This window comes from Emys orbicularis, chromosome 11, assembly GCF_028017835.1.
Source record: "Emys orbicularis isolate rEmyOrb1 chromosome 11, rEmyOrb1.hap1, whole genome shotgun sequence".
NCBI lineage: Eukaryota > Metazoa > Chordata > Testudines > Emydidae > Emys > Emys orbicularis.
Window position 1 is genome coordinate 41,001,872 of NC_088693.1, and position 24,194 is coordinate 41,026,065.

General features: G+C 44.1%; 1 pseudogene; it reads right to left on the reverse strand.

Annotated features, from left to right (window-relative positions):
• Positions 1 to 24,194, reverse strand: part of LOC135885792 (dynein axonemal heavy chain 11-like) — a 184,110-nt pseudogene that overhangs the window by 119,981 nt on the left and 39,935 nt on the right.

A 24,194-nucleotide genomic window follows, 5' to 3' on the forward strand; every position in this document is an offset into this window, starting at 1 on the left:
CATTTGCAAAAAACAGAAACAAACAAAAACCAGCCACCAAACATTGTAGCTATTGTATTCAAAAGTCACAAAAGGGCTGAGTCCACAATAAAGATTAATTCCCTGTACAGTTGCTTTCTTTAAAATGAAGGGATAAAATTTCTGGCCTTACTATCACAAGGTGTGTTGTTGTAAGAACAGAGGAGTATTGGTTAAGTTGAAGGCACCTACATGCCCTGCCTGAGCAGGGCAGCATGGCTCAGGAGCTATGTCAACCTCCACCCCAACTCCCTACACCCCCCTTGGGGCCATGAAGCCTCAATGAGAGCACCATACAGACCCCTGGACTAACAAGCGACTACTGTACTAAGGCCCTGTTCTGTACTAGAATTTATTGACATTAGGCAGTCTCGGGATCACCTGAAATTGTCCCAAGTGAAAAGTGCTCAGTAATAAACTACCCAAAGTACAGAACACACTGTGCAAGTCCTATCTGTTTGAGCTTCCTGACACAAGACTACAGACCCGAGGGCCCAATCCTGCCACTTTTGCTCACCTGAGCAATCCATGGGCTGCAGGATCAGGCCCATTACTCACCTAAGTAGCCCAGTGTTTCACATGAGACTCCCAGAGAGGAATTCCTTATTTAACACAAATCAATTTTAGGTTCTCCCCTGTAATTTGAAATATCTGCCTCTGAGATCTCACTTCCCTACAGTCAAATCGTTATCCCAGGACAGATCCCATTCAACATGCAGAAGAGAAACTTCTGATCAGCCTACTCTATCTGCCCTATGCCCCTAATGTCTCTGACAATATATTTCGTTTCCAACCCTTTTGTTTTTTCATTTCACACAGCCGTAGGCCCCAATCTTGTTTGCAATGAATTTAATGGTAAAACACCTGCTGATTTCAATGTGCGCAGGCCTAGAGCATCCAATCTCTGCACGTGGGCCGTACCACTCACCATTGTGACATTTCTACTTGTAAAAATGTGAAGTGTGTGTGCGCGCGTGCAGCACTGAGGCATTTATAGTACAATTTACGTACAATTCACCACAGAATCCTCCTCAGACAGCGGCAACTAGAAATGTATCACAAAGCAATAATGAAATGGCCAGTGTCCTACCAGCAGTGTAATGATAATCACACATTTGCAAGGCAGCTACAAAACAACGCTCTCAGAGTTCCCAGGAATGTTCAATATTCCAATGAAAAGCACAAATTGTAGTTCAAATATGTCTTCACTCTGAGTGCATTGGGTCATTTACCTTAACAATGTGAACATGCTCTCATTATCATGTTCAACTTGATTAGTGTATAGTCTAACATTTAAAAGTGCACTTCAGATGGACGAATGTATGAATGCATGATTGGTTCCTAATAAATTGAGCAACCTCCTAATGAACTGTGAGGGATCTAGAAGGAACTGTGGTAGATTCTAGACATAGACACAGAGAACCAGACAAAAAGGAGGGGAAGATATTCTTTCAAACGGTTTGTCGTATGTGCATTACATACTGTATAACTCATTGCTAACTTAGTGATATTGAGCAGGAGGGTGTACGGAGTCAGGGAGGGAGAAATTATTAGGAATTTAGGTGGGGAAAGTGGATGCTAGTGAAAGGTCAAATGTGGATATCACAGGCATGACCAGTCTGACTGATGTGATTTGGAACTGTGCTACTCAAATATATCATGCCCTGGAGCAGGGAGCTAACAGTGTCTCTCTGTCCATCTCTCGTTTGTCTGCTGTTGGACTATTTCATTCAGTTCTGAGCACCACATTACCAAAAATATATTATCAATTATCACACGCACATGGATTTGGAGAAAAGCAACAAAAATGATCAGATTAGTGAGATTTTTATGAGGACAGATGTAATGTGCCTAGTTTGGCTAAGAAACAACAGAGAGGACATGATCAAAGTATTTCACAGCTGTTTGAAAGAGGTTGATACCATGGAAGGGGAAAAAATTGTGAGGTAAATGGGGGTATAATTAGAAGTAATGATTTTAAATTAAGAAAGGGAAAAACGAAATATTAGGAAAAAGTTGAGTGAGATATATTAGGCTGTATAATTCCCCTCAGTGGAAGTAGTAGAAGCCCCATCACATTGGGACATTTAAAACTATAGTACTAGAAAGTATGCTGCAGAGATTAATAGTGAATTATTAGAATGAGTTTTTTCCATCTCTAAATTCTAAGTCTATGTTATGGATTACTATTGTGACCATCTGGTATTTCCGTTATTCTGAAATTTGCCATCTCTCATATTCCTCCAAAAAGCAGTTGTTCATATGAACTTTTTCCACTTGTCTACTATAATCCTTGAATGTCAATATTGTCCATACACTAATGCCTGCCTTCAGTTTTCACTGAGGATACAATGCTTAGACAAGCTGAACCTGCTGGCATTTTTGGCATAGCCATTTTAACAATTTGCACATCAAGAAGACATTTGAAATGAAAAGTCAGGCCACAGCAGATATTATAGCTCTGGTAACACCAAGAACTTCCTTTCCAAATATCTGGAGTGTTATACACATTTCACGTCTCAGCAACCTAAACAGGACTTGCTCCCAAGGCAGGTAATGAGTCATTTTTGGCCTCAGCAATACTACTAATGTTTCTAGGCTTAACATAACATGTTTACTCAACTGAAGTACAGTGGGAGTTGTACAAACACATTTCTGGGAAAAGGCTGTTCTGGAGTCTCTAATTTCCCTCCTTTTAAGTTTATCTAATCTTTCTCCATATTTGTTACACCCACCACTGGGGCATCTGAGTGCCAGTCAAGGGTTAAATATAAGGGCTTTGTTTATTTCTTCCTGTTCTTCCACCTCATTATCTGGAGATTTTGAGTGCAGGAAAGCTAAGTTAAAGAAATAAGAATTTGCATTTTTTTTCTGAAAGGGGTGAGGTTCTACCTCTTAAATGACCTCACATCATCACTATTATTCAGACTGGTTGTGTTCTCTATCTACATAGACTCATAGACTCATAGACTTTAAGGTCAGAAGGGACCAATATGGTCAACTAGTCTGACCTCCCGCATGATGCAGGCCACAAAAGCTGACCCACCCACTTTCCCTTGAAGTCTTTAAATTAAGTCGCAGAGAATCCTCCAGCCTGCGACCCCTGCCCTATGCTGCGGAGGAAGGCGAAAAACCACATGAATGACCCAGAGATGTAAAATAAGACTAGAATAGCTCCATTGATCTGCTGCAGAATGCCAATGCCTATATATGTATGTACATGTTTGTGAATGCCTCCGTTGTCCGCTGGAATACCTATAATTCAAGGACTAGCAAAGAGGACTGTACATTCCCAGTCACTGAAAACACAGCCAGGGGAGAAAGGTTTTAAAGGAATAAGGGGTTACAGCACAGATGTGATGTTTTCTCTTATGTTGCTGTTATGTTCTTCTGGAAAAAAACCAACAAAACACATGTTTCTACAATCATTTGCTCACTTGGGGAAGAAGCACTTCATCAGAAGGTAACAGCAGGATCATATACTAGTAGTAATAGCAGGCTCTTTCATGAGGCCTGTGGCTATCAAACAGGAACTGTAAAAATCCAATGACTACCCACACCTGCACTTTGACTGAAACTGTGCTCCTTTTCCTTGGTAAACAAAGAAATAGACTCTGGCAGTAAACCTGCCAGCCCACCTCAAGATTACAACAGCAGCAGCAGCAAAAGAAAGGGCATCCCTCTTAACAGCCACACCTACCATAAAAGCAGCAAGAGCAGGTTCAGTAGTGGTGTTCTTCAACATACTCGCTGTTAGTTACTGCTGACATAGCCAATACAGTAGAACCTCACAGTTACAAACACCTCGGGAATGTAACTCTGAAATGTTCGTAACTGAACAAAACATTATGGTTGTTCTTTCAAATGTTTACAACTGAACATTGACTTAATACTGCTTTGAAACTTTACTATGCAGAAGAAAAATATTGTTTTCCTTTTTTTTTATAGTTTACATTTAACACAGAACTGTACTGTATTTGCGTTAGTTTTCTTTTATTTTGCTCTCTGCTGCTGCCTGATTGTGTACTTCCAGTTCCAAATGAGGAGTGTGGTTGACTGGTCAGTTCGTAACTCTGGTGTTCGTAACTCTGAGGTTTTACTGTAGTATATATTTTTATGTAGAACAGATTGGGAATTTTTTCAACTACATTTTTTGTTGTTGTTGGAAAATGCCAATTCATCAAAACTAAAATTTTTGCAGAAAGTCAACTTTCACTGGGAAGTTTTCTCATTTACAGAATGTAATATATATATGAATGAGAAGGAGAGAGAGAGAAAATAGCCACAGAATAGCCAATGGCCTGTTGATTTAGAGGATTCACCTGAGACCCCAGACCAAGTCCCTGCTCTACCTGATTCAGAGCAGGAACTTGTCTCCCACATCCCAGTTGAGTTCCCTAAGCACCAGGCTATATGGTCAGTCAATCTCAGACCCAATTAATATTAATTATTTATTTAAAGTGGAACAGCTCCAACAGGAGGGACTGCGTGAGATAGAGACTTGAATCAGGCAAAGCAGGGACTTGATCTTGAGCTTCCCACATCCCAGGTGAGTAACCTAACCATTTGATGATTGGCTATTTTGAGGTGGGCCCCTCTCCCTCTCTCTTTCACAAAAATGTTTTAGTTTTTTCTTCCATACTGGAATGAAAACAAATTTTTAAACCTGGACATTTTTCACAAAATGGAATTCTTGTTTTCTGGCCAGCCCTACTTGTATGGCTAATAAAACCATGTGTAAAAGGCATGGTTTTCACCACTGGCAAGAAAGGTAGCTTAGCCCAATGAGCAAAGCACAGGACTAGGAGTCAGAAAAACCAGGCTCTGCAGCTGATGGTGCATGGAATTGGGTAAGCCTCTCCATGCCTCAGTTTCCCCATCTGTAAAATGGGATGAGTGAAAATTCTCTTCCTTTGAGAGCTGGGGAGAAGGCCAGCTTGTTAAAATGTGGCAGAGAATGCGGGTAGGCAATCAGTCCCCAGAATCCAGGGGAAATTGAAGCCTCTGAGCACTGACTGGCACTCCACCCCAGTTTGGGTGATCAGTAAAGATGGGGTATGTGATACATCCTGTTGGTAACGGCGCAGCGGCAGCAGACAGCCACACAGCAGCAGCAGGCAGTTGTGCTACAGTGGCAGTAGGAACAGCAGCAACAGATCCAAACTGTGCTCCTGCAATTGATGGAGCACCTGCAGAAAACAGCAAGAGGTCCAATTTGCCACTCCACAGAAATGGCAGGAGGCTCACTCCAGCAACAAGAGTGGTTGCAGAAGCGGCTGGACCAAGGGACTCTGGGAAATTAAACTGGTACTGGAGAAGGTAGTTTGGGCTGACTGGTCTCTGGCTTGGCGAAGCTGGGGCAAGAGGATGACCTGGAGGCCTTCCTCTGTACTTTTGAGTGAGTGGCCAGTGCAGCAGATAGGAAGAATTGACTTGGGCAGCCTGCATAGCACCATTTCTGACAGGCAAGGTACAGGCAACCTCCCGAGCAGCAAATGACAAGCAGGTAGGCTCCTATCCTGTAGTGAAGGCTGCCATCTTGGATAAACTGGGATTGACTCCGGAGATATAGTGGCACCACTTTTTGGCTGAACCATTCCCCGAGGGAGTACAACCATGGGTAGCGGCTTAGAGATTATGAGACTTCATTGCCTGGCATTATGCTCAGAGATAGCTCCATAGAGAAAAAGATGGACCAAGTGGGATCCCACAGTGGGGTAAGGAGATTCTAACCTGCCCCAGTGGAAGAGGCAGTTGAACAGGCAGAAGCCTTTGAGGCTTGAAAGAACCATGTGGCCTGAATGGCATGTCACACTAGGAATGTCCCATTGCAGGAGACCAAACAAGGGGATACCACGATCTGGAATTTGCCGGGAAGCTATCAATGGGAAGTAGCCCAAACAGGGGGAAGTGCTTCTGGAGCTGGCCAGGGAAGTCCAGTGATGTGCTTCAGATATAGCAGGCCTGGGTATATTTGGATGACCAATAAAGGAGTGTGATTACCAGGGTTGCTGTTACTGCCAGGTTTGAAGCCTGCGGTCACTCTGAATGGCACCGGGGCTCAGCCATACATGGTACTAGTCTGACTGGGGAGGAGTGTTTGTAGAAGATCTAGTGGGCTCAGGATGTGGGTACACCCTTGTCCAGGAAAATGGGGTGCTGACAAAGAAGATATATCAGCATCTCCCCCATACATGTCTCATGTATACATGGAGAGACATGATTCTACCCCCACAACAGAGGTTGAGCCAGGGGTCGCGGGTGGAGAGATCTGCTACGTGTCAGGGTAGTGAAGGATCTTCCATGACTAGTGATTTTAGGAAGACACTAGTGGGGTTTCCCAGCCCTGATGCAGAGGAAAGTAGCGCAAGAGCTGGCAGACAAGAAAGGTCTTGTGAACCTAGATCAGTGGCCAAAGACAGAGAAAACCAACAGTTGATCAGAAAAGGAGTGGAGGGAGCTGGAAGTTTGAGTTATAGACTCATCAACTTTAAGACCAGAAGGGCCCATCATGATCATCTAGTCTGACCTCCTGCATGTTGCAGGCCACAGAACCTCATCCATCCACTTGAGACAGACTGAGAGGAAGTCCTCAGTCATCTTCAAAGCTTATAAGTATCTGAGGGGTAGCCGTGTTAGACTGGAGCTGTAAAAAGCGACAAAGGGTTCTGTGGCACCTTACAGACGTATTGGAGCATAAGCTTTCGTGGGTGAATACCCACTTCGTCAGATGCATGAAGTGGAAATTTCCAGAGGCAGGTATAAATATACAGGCAAGAATCAGTCTAGAGATAACGAGGTTAGTTCAATCAGGGAGGATGAGGCCCTCTTCTAGCAGTTGAGATGTGAACACCAAGGGAGGAGAAACTGCTTTTGTAGTTGGCTAGCCATTCAGTCTTTGTTTAATCCTGAGCTGATGGTGTCAAATTTGCAAATGAACTGAAGCTCAGCAGTTTCTCTTTGAAGTCTGGTCCTGAAGTTTTTTTTGCTGCAGGATGGCTACCTTTAAATCTGCTATTGTGTGTCCACTACATGCGTCTGACCAAGTGAGTATTCACCCATGAAAGCTTATGCTCCAATACGTCTGTTAGTCTAAAAGGTGTCACAGAACTCTTTTCAGAGTAGCAGCCGTGTTAGTCTGTATCCGCAAAAAGAACAGGAGTACTAAGGTGCCACAAGTACTCCTGTTCTTTTGGCGGATACAGACTAACACGGCTGCTACTCTGAAACCTGTCATTATGCAAGGCACTGCATTTAGCCGTATGGAGTGGATTTTTAAATTTGTTAGTCTCTAAGGTGCCACAAGTACTCCTGTTCTTTTTACAGAACTCTTTAACGCTTATAAAGAGCAGCTGAAAGAGTATCAACAAGAATAGAGGATGTCAACACCTCCCAGGAGATCATCAATCCGATGATAAAACTGGACTAAGAATTAGCATGGTCTGGGGTGCACGCAGAGTGTGGGAAACAGCAGTGCTTGACTGAGGAGTTGGCTACTCTCCAGATGCAGAAGGGTACCAGGAAGCAAAAGCTCATGGCACAGAATGAACAGCAAGCAGTGCAAGCCCAGACAGGACTGCAGACCAAACAGCAGGCAGTGGGGGCCCAGACAGGGCCCAGGTAAAAGGCCAGGGGTGAAAGCAGTGCTTTTTGTGGAAGGGGATTCAGGGAGCACCTGTTTTATGGACTAGGGGGACTGCCAGAACAACTAGCAGCTGCTGACAATCCGGAAAGCACAGCTGGCTGCAGAACATCAGGTGACTCAGGAAAAAAGGGGCCACCTGATCTTGACAGTTAATAAGCTTGAGGGAGAATTAGCGACTCTGCGTGCAAAGATCTCGAAGACCCGAATCAAAAAAAAAAAAAATGAGGCTCTATTGACTGTCCCCTGGCTAGGTTGTGGACTGTAAGGCTTCCCCTAGGGGTGGGCAAGGTCTTAAAGAGAAGGGTGTCACAGGCTGTCACTAAGAGGGAGCAGGGCAAGTGCCCCCTGTCCCTGGTCAGCTGATGCCAATTATGTTTAAAAGAGGGCACCTTTGCCTGGAGGAGATAAAGACCTGGTGCTGCAAGAAGCGAGAGCAGCTGGAAGTTCCTGTACAAGGTAAAGGGGGAGGGAACCCTGGGAGCTCTATCCCAGGGTGGGTTGCGGAACTGTTGTTTTGCCTATATTGGGAAATAAACTCTGGAAAGAGACTCTGGGTGTGACAGTGGGTGCTTTGGGAGCTGCGGAGAAGGCCAGCTTGTTACAGATGCCTTCCTATTGCAATTTCCATCTCCAAAGCCTGTAGCGATAGGAAAGGAAAAGGCTCAGAGCACTGACGGTACAGCAGTTCTCCTTAACAAAGGGACAGAAATGAGAGGCTGCAGAGGACTGGTGTACTCCCTGCCACGCAGGCAGTAGAGGCTCCTCGCCCTAGGCATTGTCAACCCTCTTTTGGGTCAAACGCAGCATGAGCTGAACACACCTTTCCATATGATTTCCCTCTCCCAAAGCTTACACGTATTGCCAGCCTCCATAGCCAGAGACAAATACATTCAGGGGAAACACTTCTAGTCATTAAAGGGAAATTCCTGCCCCTCTCCACGTTATGTGATCATGGAAGGCTCAAAATGGGCCAATGGTCTGAGGCCCGGAAAGGCCATGCAGGAGCACTCTGCACCCCCTCTCTGCAGCAGTATGGAAGGGCAGGGGCATAGGCACCAACTTATTCAGATCCTGGGGGGGGGGGGGAGTAATAAACCTGCTCCACCCCAGGCCCTGTCCCCACTCCACCCCTTCCTCCAAACCCCTACCCCCACCCCACCTCTTCCCTCCCCCCCTCTTCCTGACCCCACTTCTCCCCCCCCCCAGCACCTCCTGCACGCTGCTGAACAGTTGATTGAGGTGGGTGGGAAGCGCTGGGAGGGAGGGGGAGGAGCTGATTGGCGGGGGCCCCAGGGGAGGGGGAGGCGCTGATCTGCGGGGCTGCCGGTGGGTGCCGAGCACCCACTTTTTCCCCCCCGAGCAGCGCCTATGGGCAGGGGAGCTGGAGGCATAGTCAATGGGTTTAGCAGCTACATCTATCCACTACCAAAGCACCACGGCCAGACAGCACTGCAAGTCTCAGCCACCACTGCGCGCCCGGGGCTGCCAAGTGGCCGTGTTTGCAGCTATCAAGCGGCTATGCAGGTGTTCCACAGCTTGGGGTGGGATGGTGGCCAGGCCCGCTGTTTCCAATGTATGTCACCCACCCAAAGCCCATTGACTAGGATTTCACCCTAAAATAATAGTCTGAGGGGGTCATCTTCAGTGGAAAGACTCCTCTATTTGAATGATGTCACATTTCACCAAAGGTTAGATTTAGGAGAGGTCTGTGGTTAACGCCTGAATTTCTGCCACATTTGTGAAAAAGACAAAGTGCGCTATCCTGAGACGGCAGAATAGCTGGAACATTTGAGATGACAACTAGACTAACTAGCATGTGCCACAGTAGAAACACTACTTTTTATATAGCTACAACAGCTCAAAAATGGCATCTCTACAATTGGCATTTTCTTTGCAGATTCAAATCAGTAAATGCATGCATGGCAGAACAAGGGAAGACTGTGGAAACCTCATGAGCCTCTTCTGCTAATTACAAGATTAATCTCTCAACAAGACTGATAAAACACAAATAGGACTGAAACAGATAGAGCAGTTTGAGCCACACGAGATTTTCCCTAAATGTCACAGCACGATTCCCTCCCTCCCTCCCCCGGTTTTACATGACAAGTTGAGGTTTGGACATTTATAAACTTTGAAATTATCCTATATTGAGGGGGGCTTAAGTGACATCTATAAGGCATCCTACGGCCCTCTCACCACCATTCCTTGTTTGTATCTCCTGAAACTCATTCTTCAAATGACAATATCAAAATCATTCCATCCCACTGCCTTTCATGGCTGTTCAGGTTCTCTCACATCTCCCTGCCTGTGTTAGAGCATAGTGAGAGACAGCACTGGCTTATGCAACATACATTCTCACACCAAAGAAATACTACTCAAAATATGCCCCTTTATCTTCATTGTCTCTGCTACGGTGCCGATCATACATCCACCCCATTTAAAAACAATGAAAACTATTAATTTTTATTGTTTTTAGTCAAGCTGTATATGGAAGGGTCATTTTCTGCCTTGATTCCTTTAAACTTTCATGTGTCAAAGGAGGATAAATGTACATTTGCAGGATGGCAAAACACAGCCACCAGATATCCTAGGCTCCGCTCAGTCCTATTCAACTTTTTATTTTTTTTCCTTCTCAGTAAGCTCTGCATAAAGCTAACCCGAACCCACATGGATTTCTATAATATCCAAAAAGAATGACAATGAGTGATGTGATGTAGGTGGAAACTGCCTGAAGAAACCTAAATTGTAACAAGAAAAAAAATTGACATTTTAGATTTTAAATGTTACACAGTTTTTATAAAGCTTCAGTCAATTTATTTTATTTATTCTAATGAAGAGCATTACAACTGCTTTACTGCACTGAAGCAAGCATCGATCACACCATTAATCACACCTTGTGAATAGTCACAAATCAAGTTCTAACAGCAAGCACTGAATCAGGAGCAATGAAGCATAAACTCCTTCACAATTTATGATCTCTCCAATTGCATCTTTTCAACCATTAAATTGCAAGATACCATAAATTTTTATCTTCTTCACTTCAGTCACATTATTGATTCTGCCTTGTGAAATATAGAATAGCTGTAAATCTAGGCTATTGAATTAAATTTAAAGTCTTGACTTCGGAAAAGAAACCCAACACACTGCCATGGCTGTTAATTTACACTGAGGAACAAATGATAGAAACATTAAAATTTAAATGGACAACAGGGATTTCAAAGAGCCATAGCTCTGTCAATCCCAGTCCTTGTCAACCTTGAGGGGTTTCTTTTAGCCAAATTTTAGAATGAGGGAGAGAAAAAACAAAAAAACAAAACCACAACCCTCCAGGTAGATGCCAAACACATAATTTTTGCAGACAAGTAAATAATGAAAAGATTCCTAAATCAAAGTGACTAAACAAACACTAAACAACTTCAGCCCTGGTATAACTCTATTGAATTCAGCAGAATTGTACCTGCTTATGTTCATTCTCACTCACTCTCACTTTCATACCTCCCTATTCCATGAGGAACATAAGAGTGTTTACCACTGCCTTCCATCTTCACCAGTCTCCTACTGCAGACTTGGCTTCTTCCATTGTCATTCTGGTAGCTTTCAATTCTGCTTCTATTGTGCATCTCAACGTTATCCTTGGCCTACCTCATTGCCTCTTGCCCTGGGGGGTTCCAGTCCAATGCTTGTCTTACATCATTCAGGCCTTTTCTCCATGTATGTCCTAGCCATCTCCATTTTCGTTCCATAATGTCTTGTCCTATCAGTGCCATATAGTACAACCAACTTTACAATGGTGTCATATATTCAAAGTTTAGTTTGAAGAACACAATTTCTGTTTCTCAAAATTGGATTTAGAGTAGCAAAGGCATGTCTGGCTTTAATGTCTAATACCTGTTGTACTTACAATGCTTCCAAGATATGTAAAACATCAGACATCTTCTATGTCAGTCCCAGAAAATGTTACTGGTATTTTTTGTTGTGCATTGATTCTCATGGCTTTCATTTTCTGTTGATTTTCAACCCTATTAATTGTGCATAAGCCTGGAGATCATTTGTTTTGGTTTGCATGTCTCTACAGGTATGGAATAGCAAGCTGATACCATCTGCAAAGTCAAGTCCTGTAACTTCTGTGTCAAAGTCCATTGTACGTCCCTTATTTGTTCTGTGGTCTCTCTCTTTATCCAATTCACCACCAGATCATGGGTGACATAAGTCACCTGTAGTAACTTTGAATGGCTCGATCAGTTCATTGTTATGTATTAAATGGCATATCATATTTTCATAGAAAGTCTGAATGACATTCACAAATTTCTAAGGGATGCATAGAGGCACAGCAACTTCCATAAAATTGTTCTATCCATTGTATCAAAGGCATTTTGGAAATCTATAAAAATAATATAAAGCGGTGATTGCCATTCAATCAATAGTTCTATGATGATATGTAAGGTTACTATTTGATCAATACATGATTTCTCCAGTCTGAACTCTGCCTGTTCTTGTCCTAACCTTTAATCTACTGCTTTCTTTATTCTGTCTAGAATAATGTGTGTAAATACCTTACTTGGAATAGACAGCAATTGAATGACTGTCCAGTTTTTATGCTGACTGATGTCTTTCTTTGACGTCTTCACTACAATTTTCCCACTCGTTTGGTATTTTTTCTTCTTCACATATCTTTTGTGAGAGGCTTAGCAAAATGTCTACTATATTCTTTAAGTCTGCCCTAAGAACCTCCATTGGAATGTTATCCGGACCTTGTGCCTTTCCATTTTTTAACCAATTGACTGCCCTTTCTACTTCTATTCTGCTGTTGGGCCCTAGTTCAATGTCCACATCTTCTCCTTCTTCTGTATCTGGGGGATTGACCACTGGCTCGCCATTCAGTAGTTGATTATAGTACCACCTCCATATATTTAATTGTTCTGATGTCTTCATTGTTAAATTGCCCTCATTGTCTTGAACTGCTTGGTTGGTATTTGTTTTTTGTCCTGACAACTGTCTAATGATGTTTGTGTCATTTTGTGCTGCAGCGATCTGTCCATCTGTTTCCATTTTGTCTAAAAGTCTCATTTCTCTTTCCTAACATTCTTTTTGGCCTCTTTGTTCTTTTCAGCATATTCCTCTAGAAGTCACTCTGTCTGTGTTCTTGCTTGATTTAGTATACACTTAATTGTTGAGTCTTTTTGTATTTTCTGCCATATATCCTCAGATTACAGTTGTTGTGCTGTTTCTTCCTGAATCACAGCACTTCACCACAAGTGCTAATGAAAATTTCCTTTACAGGTTTCCATTACCTTTCTACTGTTCCATCATCTTCAAGCACCTGGTATCTATTTGCTAGTGCAATTCTAAACTCTTGTTGTGTTGTCATCTGTTTTAGCATGGTGATGTTATAACGTGAGCATCTTTGTTGTTCAGATCTTTTTTTTTTCTTCTCAATTTAGCTACCATTAGTGTGTGGTCCGTTCCGACATGTGCTCTGTTCCTGCTATGTACCATCTTCTACAGTTCTTCTCCATTTGTATGGAATTGAAATGTGGTCAGTTTTGTTCCCTGTTCTGGTGACCTCCAAGTTATTTTATCAGCAAACATTTAATCATTTTCATCTATTTCACCAAGACCTTGTTTCCCCATAATTACTTCCCTGCCAGTGTCTTGCTCCCTACTTCAGCAATCTTATCTCTAATTACTAGGAGGACCTCTCTTTTCAGGACCTTGTCTATTACGTTGTGTAGCCACCCATCCTCTTGGCTAGTTTAATTTGATGGAGCATGACACTGAATGATGGAAACTTTCTGGAACTCTGATGTAAATCATACTGTTATAATTGTTTCAAAACTGGTGCCCATTCTCTCTGGCTTTTGGGTGCCCTTCTTGAAACTGTCAAACCCACACCACCTCTGTGTACATCACTGGCATTCAGTACCCCAGAATATAGCAGGATGTGTCCAGCTGACCAAGTTATTTGTGCTGATGTTACTCATCTCATTTCACATAGGCCTAGTATATTCTAGTTTATATCTGTCCATTTCTTTTGTCACTTTGACCAGTTTACCAAGCTCATATATGGGATCTCTGCCAGCAGCCAGTTCCTTTCTCCTACTGGTGGTGACTGCAGCATGATCCCCTCCCCACTCCTCTCAGAGGTATGTGTGGTTAGAGCAGAGGAGCAGGTAGGAAGAGCATGCTGATGCTGCCATGCTGCAAAAGGCAGCATGGAAAGGAGCCAATTCCTGGCAGCAGTTTCAGCCCAGGATTGCTGAGAACACCAAAGGCTCTACCCCCATCTCTGAACACCTGTTGAGAAGTGGCATATAATGTCCTATCCTGCCAACACTTAATCATATCAATAATCTTTCGTAAAAGTAACCAAAGGGACTTATGATATGAGGAAAGATTATTAAGTTAGGGGTTTGTAAGATCAGGCCCTGTGATGGGGAGTTAATGGGTATGTCTACACTGCAATTAAAAACCCACAGCCGTCCCATGCCAGCTGATTCCGACTCACAGGGCTCGGGCTCATGGGGCTGTTTAACTGCAGTGTAGACATTCAGGTTCAGGTTGCTCTGGGACCCTGGGTCTGGCACAGCATTTTAGAGTGAGCCTCCCAACAGGGGTAGACAGAATTGTACTAGCAGGGCTCATACTAGTGCTCTAAAATAGCTGTATAGACAGTGTTTTGAAGTCGCAGCTCGAGCTCTGAAGTCGAGGGGGGAGAGGCAGCGCAGTTCAGAGCCAAAGGTCCCGTCTGAGCTGGAACTTCAAAGCCTGAGCTATAGAGCTATTTTTCAAGAGCTACCAGGAGTCCCACTATCCCAACTAGGTAGACCCAGGCTGGGAGGTTCGCTCCAGCTCAGTCCAAAATGCGGTATAGACATACCTAAATGGTCCCTGAGGAAGAGTAGACTCACTGCTAGCGCACCCCCTTATGGCTGGGCACAGTCTAGCAGGCTCTTTTTGTCTAGCACCCCTCACTAATGGCCCCTCTTCTAGTGACCTGGCCCTCTGGCCAGGTAATGTTTTAATTCCATGCCTTCTGAGGTAAAAAAAATACAACTCAAAGTCAAAAAAGTCTTAATACAAAAGAGGTTTCTGCTCCCTTGACCCAAAGTTTAAGCTCAGTCTTCAGCCTAAATAGTCCCTACATCAGGCTTGGACCTTTCCTTGGGCCTGGATGGGGAACACTGTCCCACTCTCTGCTCTAGGTTCTGGCCCAGGGACCCTGTATTGAGCAGCTAGGGCTGTTCCTTCAAACACGCTGCTATTTCCCTGGGCCACTTTCTACCTCTGAGCCCCTTGTGCTGCTTCCTTGAAGCTTGTGCTTAACACAGTCTCTCTTCTGGTTTCTCCCTAGGTCCTCCCAGCTCCTCCTTTCTCTCCAGGAATGTTGACCTCTCAGGACTGCCTCTCTGTGCCTTTCTAGGGCCCAACACAGGGAATAATTCCATCCCTGTAGCCTTCTTCAGTCTGCCTTCCTCAGACCCTTCCCAGACAAAGGGAACTGCCTACCTCCTCTTTCCTGGGTTTCTCTATGTTGGGTCCTTCTGTAGCTTTCACTGCCTTCTTTTATTAAGTTGACCCAGCTCCTGCTCAACTGGGTCTAACAACAAATTGAGCTTGATTCACCCTCCAGATGCAGCAAAGTGGGCTAATTGAGCTCTCAGACTCCTTTGTTCACCTTGTGGGGTAAACAACTAGGGTCGCCAATTTTGGTTGGAGGTATTCCTGGAGATTTTCATTGCATGACATAATCTTGAATTCAAGATTAATCTTTAAATCCTGGAGACTCCAGGCCAATCCTGGAGGGTTAGCAACCCTATAGACAACCCATCACAGTCCCCCAAACTCCCACACGCCATCAGTTGTGGGCTGTGTCCTTGGAGAGGAGAATGTGGCAGGGGAGAGGAAATTGTAGTTGGGACAATGTCTGACAGCCATCCCAGCATGTGTGCCATAGATTTGCCTTCTCCCTGCCCCTTTTGCAGGCAAAGTGAGTCAATGGAGGTGGGGGAGTAGGGAGAGAGTAGTCCCTGTAATCTTCCAAACACAGAGACTGTGATTGCGCCTGGCTCTTACACAAAAGCGTGCTTAGGAAGGCTCCCTGCACTCTTTCCCTCCCACTCCTCTCTTGCACATCTATATAAGGGCCAGGGACAACCTAGCTCATGACGCTGGAAAAAAACTAGTAAGTGCTAAGAAATTATATTACAAAGCTTAATCTGTGTTGCCTATGCACCACATACTATTTGTTCCATGTGTTTGTGTTACCTTTCTGATGCCACGCCATATTATCTAGAGCTCTGAGGTTGTCAGCTATCAGACTAAGGAGGGTCAGGACAATTAAGTGCTTAGATGGAAGATACTCAGAAAAACCTAGGAGCTGCAGAAAGGGATGTTGAGGATTACATTTTTCCCCCCAAGATACTCAACCGATGCTCCAGCAAAGTGCTGTAGTACAATGTGTTGAAAAGGTGCCATTTTTCACATGGGAAGTTAGTTCTACTTGTGTTCAGTGTCCAAATTCTAGCTTGAACAACTATATATTGCCTACTACATATTTCCCACTCCTCTAAAATCAATGGAGAAATTACCTTTAATCATGCAGAATGGCTGCTGCTTTCCATCCCAGAGAGAGCTGCATTTCAGTGCTAACTGAGCAAAAGGATCCTTCTACACAAAAATGGCACATGAATATGAAGTATTAATATGATTTTAGAAAGTTAGATTCAGACTGGCTGTGGTGTCATTCACAACTCATTAAACACTTGTACAACTGTACACTTGTAAATGCTGTTTCATAATAGCAATACATCTCTATGTGCCCTGTATTTCTAGTGATTACAGAGCTACTTTGGTGATTAATGTCACTTGAACTTCAACTTTCTGCCTTTCAAGCCACCCAGAATCATACAACTACTGTCCAGATATATGCAGTTTCTCTTATTACTTAATTACAGATCATACCTGGAGAGGGACATCTGGTTCCATTTCAATGTCTGGAATTCTTTTCCAGCCCACAGAGTAAATTTCTTTGTACCAGGGTCAATGATGTAATCAAAAACTGTCCCTTGGGAAGGAAATTTTATTGTTCTCATTTCTTTGATCCACCACCCGCTAAACTCCACACGATCAATTAGCTGAAAAAACCAAAACAAAGGAAGACTAGTCCTTATATATTTCTACTCTACAATAGCAATAGAGAGAGGTATCTCAAATGGTTCCTGGGCTCATCTCCACATCCAGTGCTTTCCCAATACTTCCCCAAAACTCATCTGAACCACTATCCTCTGAAAATTCATGACTCAGACTTTTTTTTATTTTGAAGTCTCCTGTGCATCCTGCTTTCAGCTATAGTAGAAATTCTGCAAGAATATAGCTTTTTTCATAATATTTTGCCATTTATCGTTTCAAACAAAAATCCCAAAGTGCAGAATTACATGAGAATTATAGCAAACAAACAAACAAAGGGAGACTGGATGGCTTAGCAGGTTGGTGCCTGCATGTGAACCCTTTCATTCCTTGGTTGCTGGTTCAAATTTAGTTCCACTCACTATTGTGTCCCATATTACAAGAATTCCTTAAATCAAAGAACTAAGAGTTGATACCAAGGTACATAAACTATGAAATTTTATATCGCTTATTAAACTCTCAAAATCTAGCCTCAGCATGCTCTAGACTCATTGAACAAAATGGGTATAATATCTCCTTTGGTTATTTGAAAGTCCTGCTGAGGAATCTGAAGTAAATATCCCCAAAATGGTAGTTAGTTGTAACTAAAAGCTGTTAACACCTGACAGCTATTGGTTGGTCTATGGCAGTGGTCCCCAACCTTTTTGTGGCCAGTAGCACATTCATGTTTTCAGAAGTGTGTGGCGGGTGCCAACAATTTTTCAAGGCTTATTTTGTATTTGTACATTAAATAATATGAAAAACATCATATTTAATATTACATAATATATGAATCCAGAGAGAAGAGAGAAGCCAGAGAGAAGTTGCGAGGACAGAGAACACCGGTGCCCGCAGCCCCGGAGTACTCTGTCCCCAGCAGGCGCGGGGGCCCCGGTTTCTCTCCCCTGCTGGGCACTAGGCGGTCCCCGCGCCTGGTGGGACAGGGCCGGCTCAAGGTTTTTTGCCGCCCCAAGCAAAAAAAATTTTGGCTCCCCCCCAAGCCCTGGGCTCTTCCCCTCTCCCCCCCCAGTACCCTCCTCCACCCGCACTCAAATGCACATGGAAGGCATAGGGTCTAACCCTCAAACCTTGTACCCAAAAAGGGATGGCGATCTAGTAAAGAGGGTTCAGGCAGAGGGTGTGGGGCTGCTTGGGGGCGCTACACTGGCAGAGAAGCGGGGTGTGATGTACTTGCGGAGGAGGATGGAGGAGGAGAGGGGGTATCAGGAGGGTTGTGGGAGAAGAGGTGCAGGGGAAGGGGGAGGTGTTGGAGGAGAGGGCTGGGGGAGGGTACAAGGGGAGAGGTGCGGGTGAAGGGACAGTACAAGGGGAAGGGGTTCAGCGAAGGAGCGATGGGGGGAGGTACAAGTGAAGAGGCTGCGAGCGGGATGGGGGGTGCAAGGACTGAGAGGGGCAGGCGCTGACAGCTGCTTCCCCAGCCCTATGCAGGCAGAGGCGAGAGGACGGACACTGACCCCCAGGTGCCCGAGCCGCGGGGGTCCTCCGGCAGGGCAGTATCCCCCGCTGCCCCGCTCGGGGCCAGGCTCTGCCTCTCCCCACCCCTGGCGCAGTGGGGGCCCGGGGCAAGCAGCACGGGGCTGAGGCGGGGGAGGTGCATGGCAGGCTGGGTCCGGGGGCAGGAAGGGGCAGCTCCTTGGCAGCTCGGGTTGCCCAGCCACTCGCCCCATCGCACGCGAGCCGGGATCTGCGCCCCCTGCCCAGCCCGGTGGCGCCCTGCACAGCCCACTTGGGCGGGGAAATGCCGCGCCACCCTGGGGATACTCAGAGCAGCAGCACTGGCGGTAGCGGCAGCAGAAACCCTCCTCCCTCCCTGCATCCCGGGCCCCGCTTCCCTCCCTCCCTGGCTCCTCACACACTCCGGGAGCCCCTCTCGCCGCCACAGCCCAGGCTCGGCTCCAGGGGACGATGCTCTGGCTCTCCAGCGGCAGGGCTCTGGCCAAGGCCGGCTCCTGGCTTTTTGCTGCCCCAAGCAGCTCCGGAGTTCTCTGTCCCCGGCAGGCACGGGGCTGCGGCTTCTCTCCGGCTTAAGCCGCGGCCTCGCGCCTGCCAGGGACCGAGAACACCGGCGCCTGCAGCCTGCAGCCCCGGAGTTCTCTGTCCCCGGCAGGCGTGGGACCACGCCTTCTCTCCCCTGCTGGGCACTAGGCGGGCACACATAAATGCCCCGGCAGGCGCCATGGCGCCCACAGGCACCATGTTGGGGACCACTGGTCTATGGCATGAGAAATGAGTTGGTCAGTTCAGGCCAGTTCTCAGTGGTCAGGTCTAAACACCACAAAACATGTGATCACAGCTGGCACTCAGCAAAGAGGGCACTGAGCTGTGGGGAGAATTGAAGGGTCTAGGTAGGATGGTGTGCCCATTGGAGAGGACATGCAGATGGGGAAAGGGAGCTATTATCAGATTAAAGTTACTTTTCAATGTATAATGTAGGTTTAATATTTATTATAATGCTGGCTAACTGAAACAAACATAGCAAATAGACACCATTTATTTCATTGTTAAGATGTATACAAGAGATTCAGTCTCCGGCACTTATTATTTAAATAATATGTCCCTTGTAACCAGAGTGAAACCATGTCTTTGTAGCTTGCAGTCCTGAGTAATGAAATGTGCATGTGACATGAAGAACCTGCAAGGATTTCAAGAATGGAGCAACTACAGAAATATTGTATCCTTCTTTGGCTTCAGTCACTCACCTGATCCTGGAAGAGAGCTCCACTGAAAGCCTGGATGCTTGCAAATGCAAAATGTATTTCATAGAGTTCACAAGGAGAGTCTGGGGAGTATTCTGGTATCAGAAGACAATCCAGTAAAAAGCACAAAGTCTACAACAAAGAAAACAGGTCAGAGGCTTTGTTAAAGTCCACAGATTTTTTGAAATTATTATTAATTTAAATTTAATAATAAATAATAAATTTCCAGTTCTCTCGCTCCTTTTATTGAGACATCAAAGACATCTTTACAAATATTAAACATTTACATCACCATGAGGTAATTGTAACTACTTTATAGATAGATAAACAGAAGCACCTCAGAGGCAAAGAGTTGTGAATATAACTCAGGAATCCTGACACCTAGTCCTTGCACTAACCAGCAGACCACTCTTCCCCCAATAGCTGTTTCAAAAATATAATACGGAAATGCTAATGATTAGGACCTATGCCACAACTCATTGAAGTCAATAGAAGACATCCACTGTCTTTGGATCAGGACCTATATGAATAAACTTTTAGTATTTTATTACAAAATTAAAAATAAAATTAGGATTAATAGTTTCCGTTCAAAGAAAAATACAAACACTTAACATTAAATGAGTGTAAGGGATGTAACTCTACTGTACATGTCAGGGGTGCCTGAATCAAAAACCTGGATCCAAACACAACGTAACTTTGCGGTGTTCAAAAGCCTGGACCAGATTTGAATTTTGCAGCTTGAGCCCATCGCTAGTATATTATTCATAAAGATTTGTTTTTACTTCTCTCCATTCTTTTTCACAACTGAGCCATTTGATCCAGAGAGTATTTAAAAAAAAAATCTCACTGACTTGCTCTGAAACTCACTCCAGAGTGTAACACCTGCGCTTTCATATAAAAATGTCCATGAAATCATTTTTTTTTTTTAATTTATAGAGGTTTTGGTCTAATTATCCATATGTCCCAGAAGCCCTCTCTATAGCAATTCCCATTGTTTGCCATGATCATTACTGATCGGGGTAGAACTGACCAACTGCAGGCTTCCTTGCTTCTGAACTGTGCCAGCAAGCCACTTACGACTCCAGCAGATTTTTTTTAGTTCAATGAGAATTTAATAATCTGGTTTTTTTTCTTTGAGAATTTCCCTCCCCAAAAAAGGGTCATTACTCAACATGAGGAACAAATTGCTGCCCTCACAAGAGATGGCAGAAAGTGAACTGTGCTTCTCAGAAGCAAAGAATCATCTGACAAACGGCAGCACCAGATCACAAAAATCACTGGGTTCTTTTCCTTCCTATTAAAATGCAGTACACTCGCATACTGTAATGAGTTCGCATGGATTCTAGAGCAGAACAATGGACTTTAATTTGAAAAAGGAATGCTATAGTTTGTTATAAATGTTCAGAGTCTCCCAAGCATTCCAGCATTTGTACAGATAGATATTTGACACACAGGACATCATTTCTTTAAGTGGTGTGATCTTAGAGCCAAATCCTGCCCTGTGATGTGGGGATGTGTTAGGCAAGGAAAAGGGCATTCAGCAGTAAATGCCGGCTCAGAGCACCACAGCCCTAAGGGGACATGGTCTGTCAGCTAGGGTGCAATTAGGCTTCCTAACCAGCTAGCCATCATGGTTGCTGTCAGCAGTATGGGGAGGGCACACTGCTCCTTTCCAAAAGAACAACATTCACCGGCCTATTCCACGGGCCCTCCTGTAGTATCCTGCCCTGCGTTGACAGGATAGCTCCAGAAACATGGCCAGAGCCACTCCCTCCTCTGCTCCCATCTGCTAAGGGCAGGGTTGGATCCTAAATATAGATTTAGGGCTGTTTTCTAACTACTCTCACGTGATTCAAAAAAGCAACGTTCATATTATGTTCTGCAAACGGGATGAGGTTAAGAAACAAGCATTTTAGCAAAATACTCTGGAGAACCTGGACAGGCTGACACAATAATATTTTATGTCGGGGGTGTCTATTATTCTGTAATAGTACTGAACAAATGATATTAAAATGTCTAATTAAGAAACTGATGGCTGAAGAGAAACAATTATATTTCACAGAGAGAAAACAACTGAACATGAATGACACTAACCTGCACACCTTGCTCTGAAGCAACACTAGGTGACAACCTGGTATATTCTTGCTCATTTCTATCTCTGTTAAATCTTCTGAAATGGATACTGACTCTTTAAAATGTGACTTACATGGAAAACAGGGAAACTCTCTTCTTAAAGAATTCACAACCTAAGCATGGCAGGTGATGACAGTTGAACATTAGAGGGATATGGGATGGAAAGACATAGAAATCATAGAAATGCAGGGCTGGAAGAGACCTTGAGAAGTCATCAAGTCCAGCCCACAGAGCTGAGGACCGTCCCTGACAGGTGTTTGTACATCCCATTCTCAAAAACCTCCAGAGATGGGGATTCCACATGAGCTACAGTAATATGATTGCATGGCAGCTTGTGTTAAACACACTTTGTGTATGTTTTACTGGGTTTTTTCTAGGTAAGTAATGTGTGAAGGTCAGCCTGTGCTGAAAAAGCAGCTCACAGGTGAGTGGTGGTGGTGAAGTGATGGTGTAGTAAAATAAGGAATGAACTCTACCATCACACTGATAGAAAGGCTTTTCTCTTCAACTACCTACTTCTGCTCTACCTTTTTTGGTTAAATCCAGCAAACTGAGCCATGTGATGCTGTTTATAATGTGGATTGATGTTTGGGAATTGGGTTGAAAACATCAAAGTATTTCATTTAGGATTGATCTCATAAATCCCAAATCCAAAAATAGCGGCTGGGTAACATTTTCATCTTATTTCTTAAGTCTTATTTCTTAAGTCTTCTTTGGGCTCAGAACAAGCGACACTTCTTCACTATTACTGAGAGGAAATGGCAGTAAAAGGTAGAGCTTTAAATTAGAGAAGCTTATATTGAATGTGTATGTTATAGGAATATGTACTTATACAAACTCAGCACAGGTATTGAGGGAGTCATAATTCAGTTTTGGTGCTTAAGTGTCATTGGCTATTTGTGCAATATTCATGTCCCTGAACATTCATTGGATAGGAGTGCAAAAACGGGCAAATCTGAATTATATTAATATTAGAGAGACAGCCCTGCTGTCCAAAAGTAGATCTGGTTAATACTGAGTGATAGGAGAGACCAATCAAAGGCAGGTGGAAAGCCCAAAGAGAGAGAATGTACTAATACAAATGGATAGGACTAACAAGAGACTGCCCTAGAAACTCAATAAGAGACGGAGAAGGTGGGACATACTTTAACTTACCGTTGGCTGCAGTTTCACTCTGTAGTGGTTTGCACATTGTGTGTGTGCGTGCACGCGCAAAATTACATACTTTGGTATGTAATTAAAACAACATGAAACCTGGTTATCTAACTATTTTAGGTAAAACAGCTATTGTTATTTAGTACTCAGACTATCTGCCAATGCAAGAAGACTACTTATCTGGACATTAGTCCGGGTATCCTTAGATGGCATGCAGGAGGATTGCCCATGTACTTGCCAGCCTCTGCACGGGAGTTGGGTTGCTGGTGGGGGATAAATAAGATTTATTTACACAAGAAAAAAATCGCAGCATTAAATAAATGATCACTGAGCTCCAGGGTGTTGGTGAAAGGAAGAAGGAACAGTGACTTCACTGAAGGGGGCTTTTAGGCAGGGGCATGTTAGTGTACTACACATGTCACACTGCCTGCACGCATAACTGTTTGCTATATCCCAGGCTCAGCTTAGATGTAGCCAATGGAAATTGACCTTTTCCACATGCCAGGGTCACTGCCTATCATTAGTGACAGCATCACACTCCTCTATTGCTCTCTAAAACATTATAAAATCAATTAAAATAATGCCAAAGATCATAACACAGAACTTGCAAATCCAGACTAAATAAATAATACAAAGAAGAATGAAAATCAGGCCTTCACATTCACAGACAAATATCAGGAGTATTGCACATCCCTAAAACAAATGATACACATTCTAAAATCCTTGGGTAGATAATAGAAAGTCATAATGCAGATGCCCAACAAAGGATGAGAAGGTTGCAAATATATGTACCCTGGCAGTCAGCCAAAACCAGCAATTTCTGTGGATTCATACATGGAACATACCTGACTGCCTATATGCTGTAGACAGTGCCCCACTCAACATAGACTCATAGACTTTAAGGTCAGAAGGGACCATTATGATCATCTAGTCTGACCTCCCGCATGATGCAGGCCACAAAAGCTGACCCACCCACTCCTGGAATAATTCTCTCCCTTGACTCAGCTGTTGAAGTCCCCAAATCATGATTTAAAGACTTCAAGTCGCAGAGAATCCTCCAGCAAGCGACCCCTGCCCCATGCTGCAGAGGAAGGCGAAAAACCTCCAGGGCCTCTGCCAAACTACCCTGGAGGAAAATTCCTTCCCCACCCCAAATATGGCAATCAGCTGAACCCCGAGCATGCGGGCAAGATTCTCCAGCCAGACCCTCCGGAAAAAAGTTCTCTGTAGTAACTTTTAATATCCCATCATTGACCATTGTTACTAATTACCAGCGATGGCACGTTATTGACCTATTGACTAAAATATGACTGAAGACAGGCATATGCCATATGTTCCACGGCACTGTACACTTAGTTTCT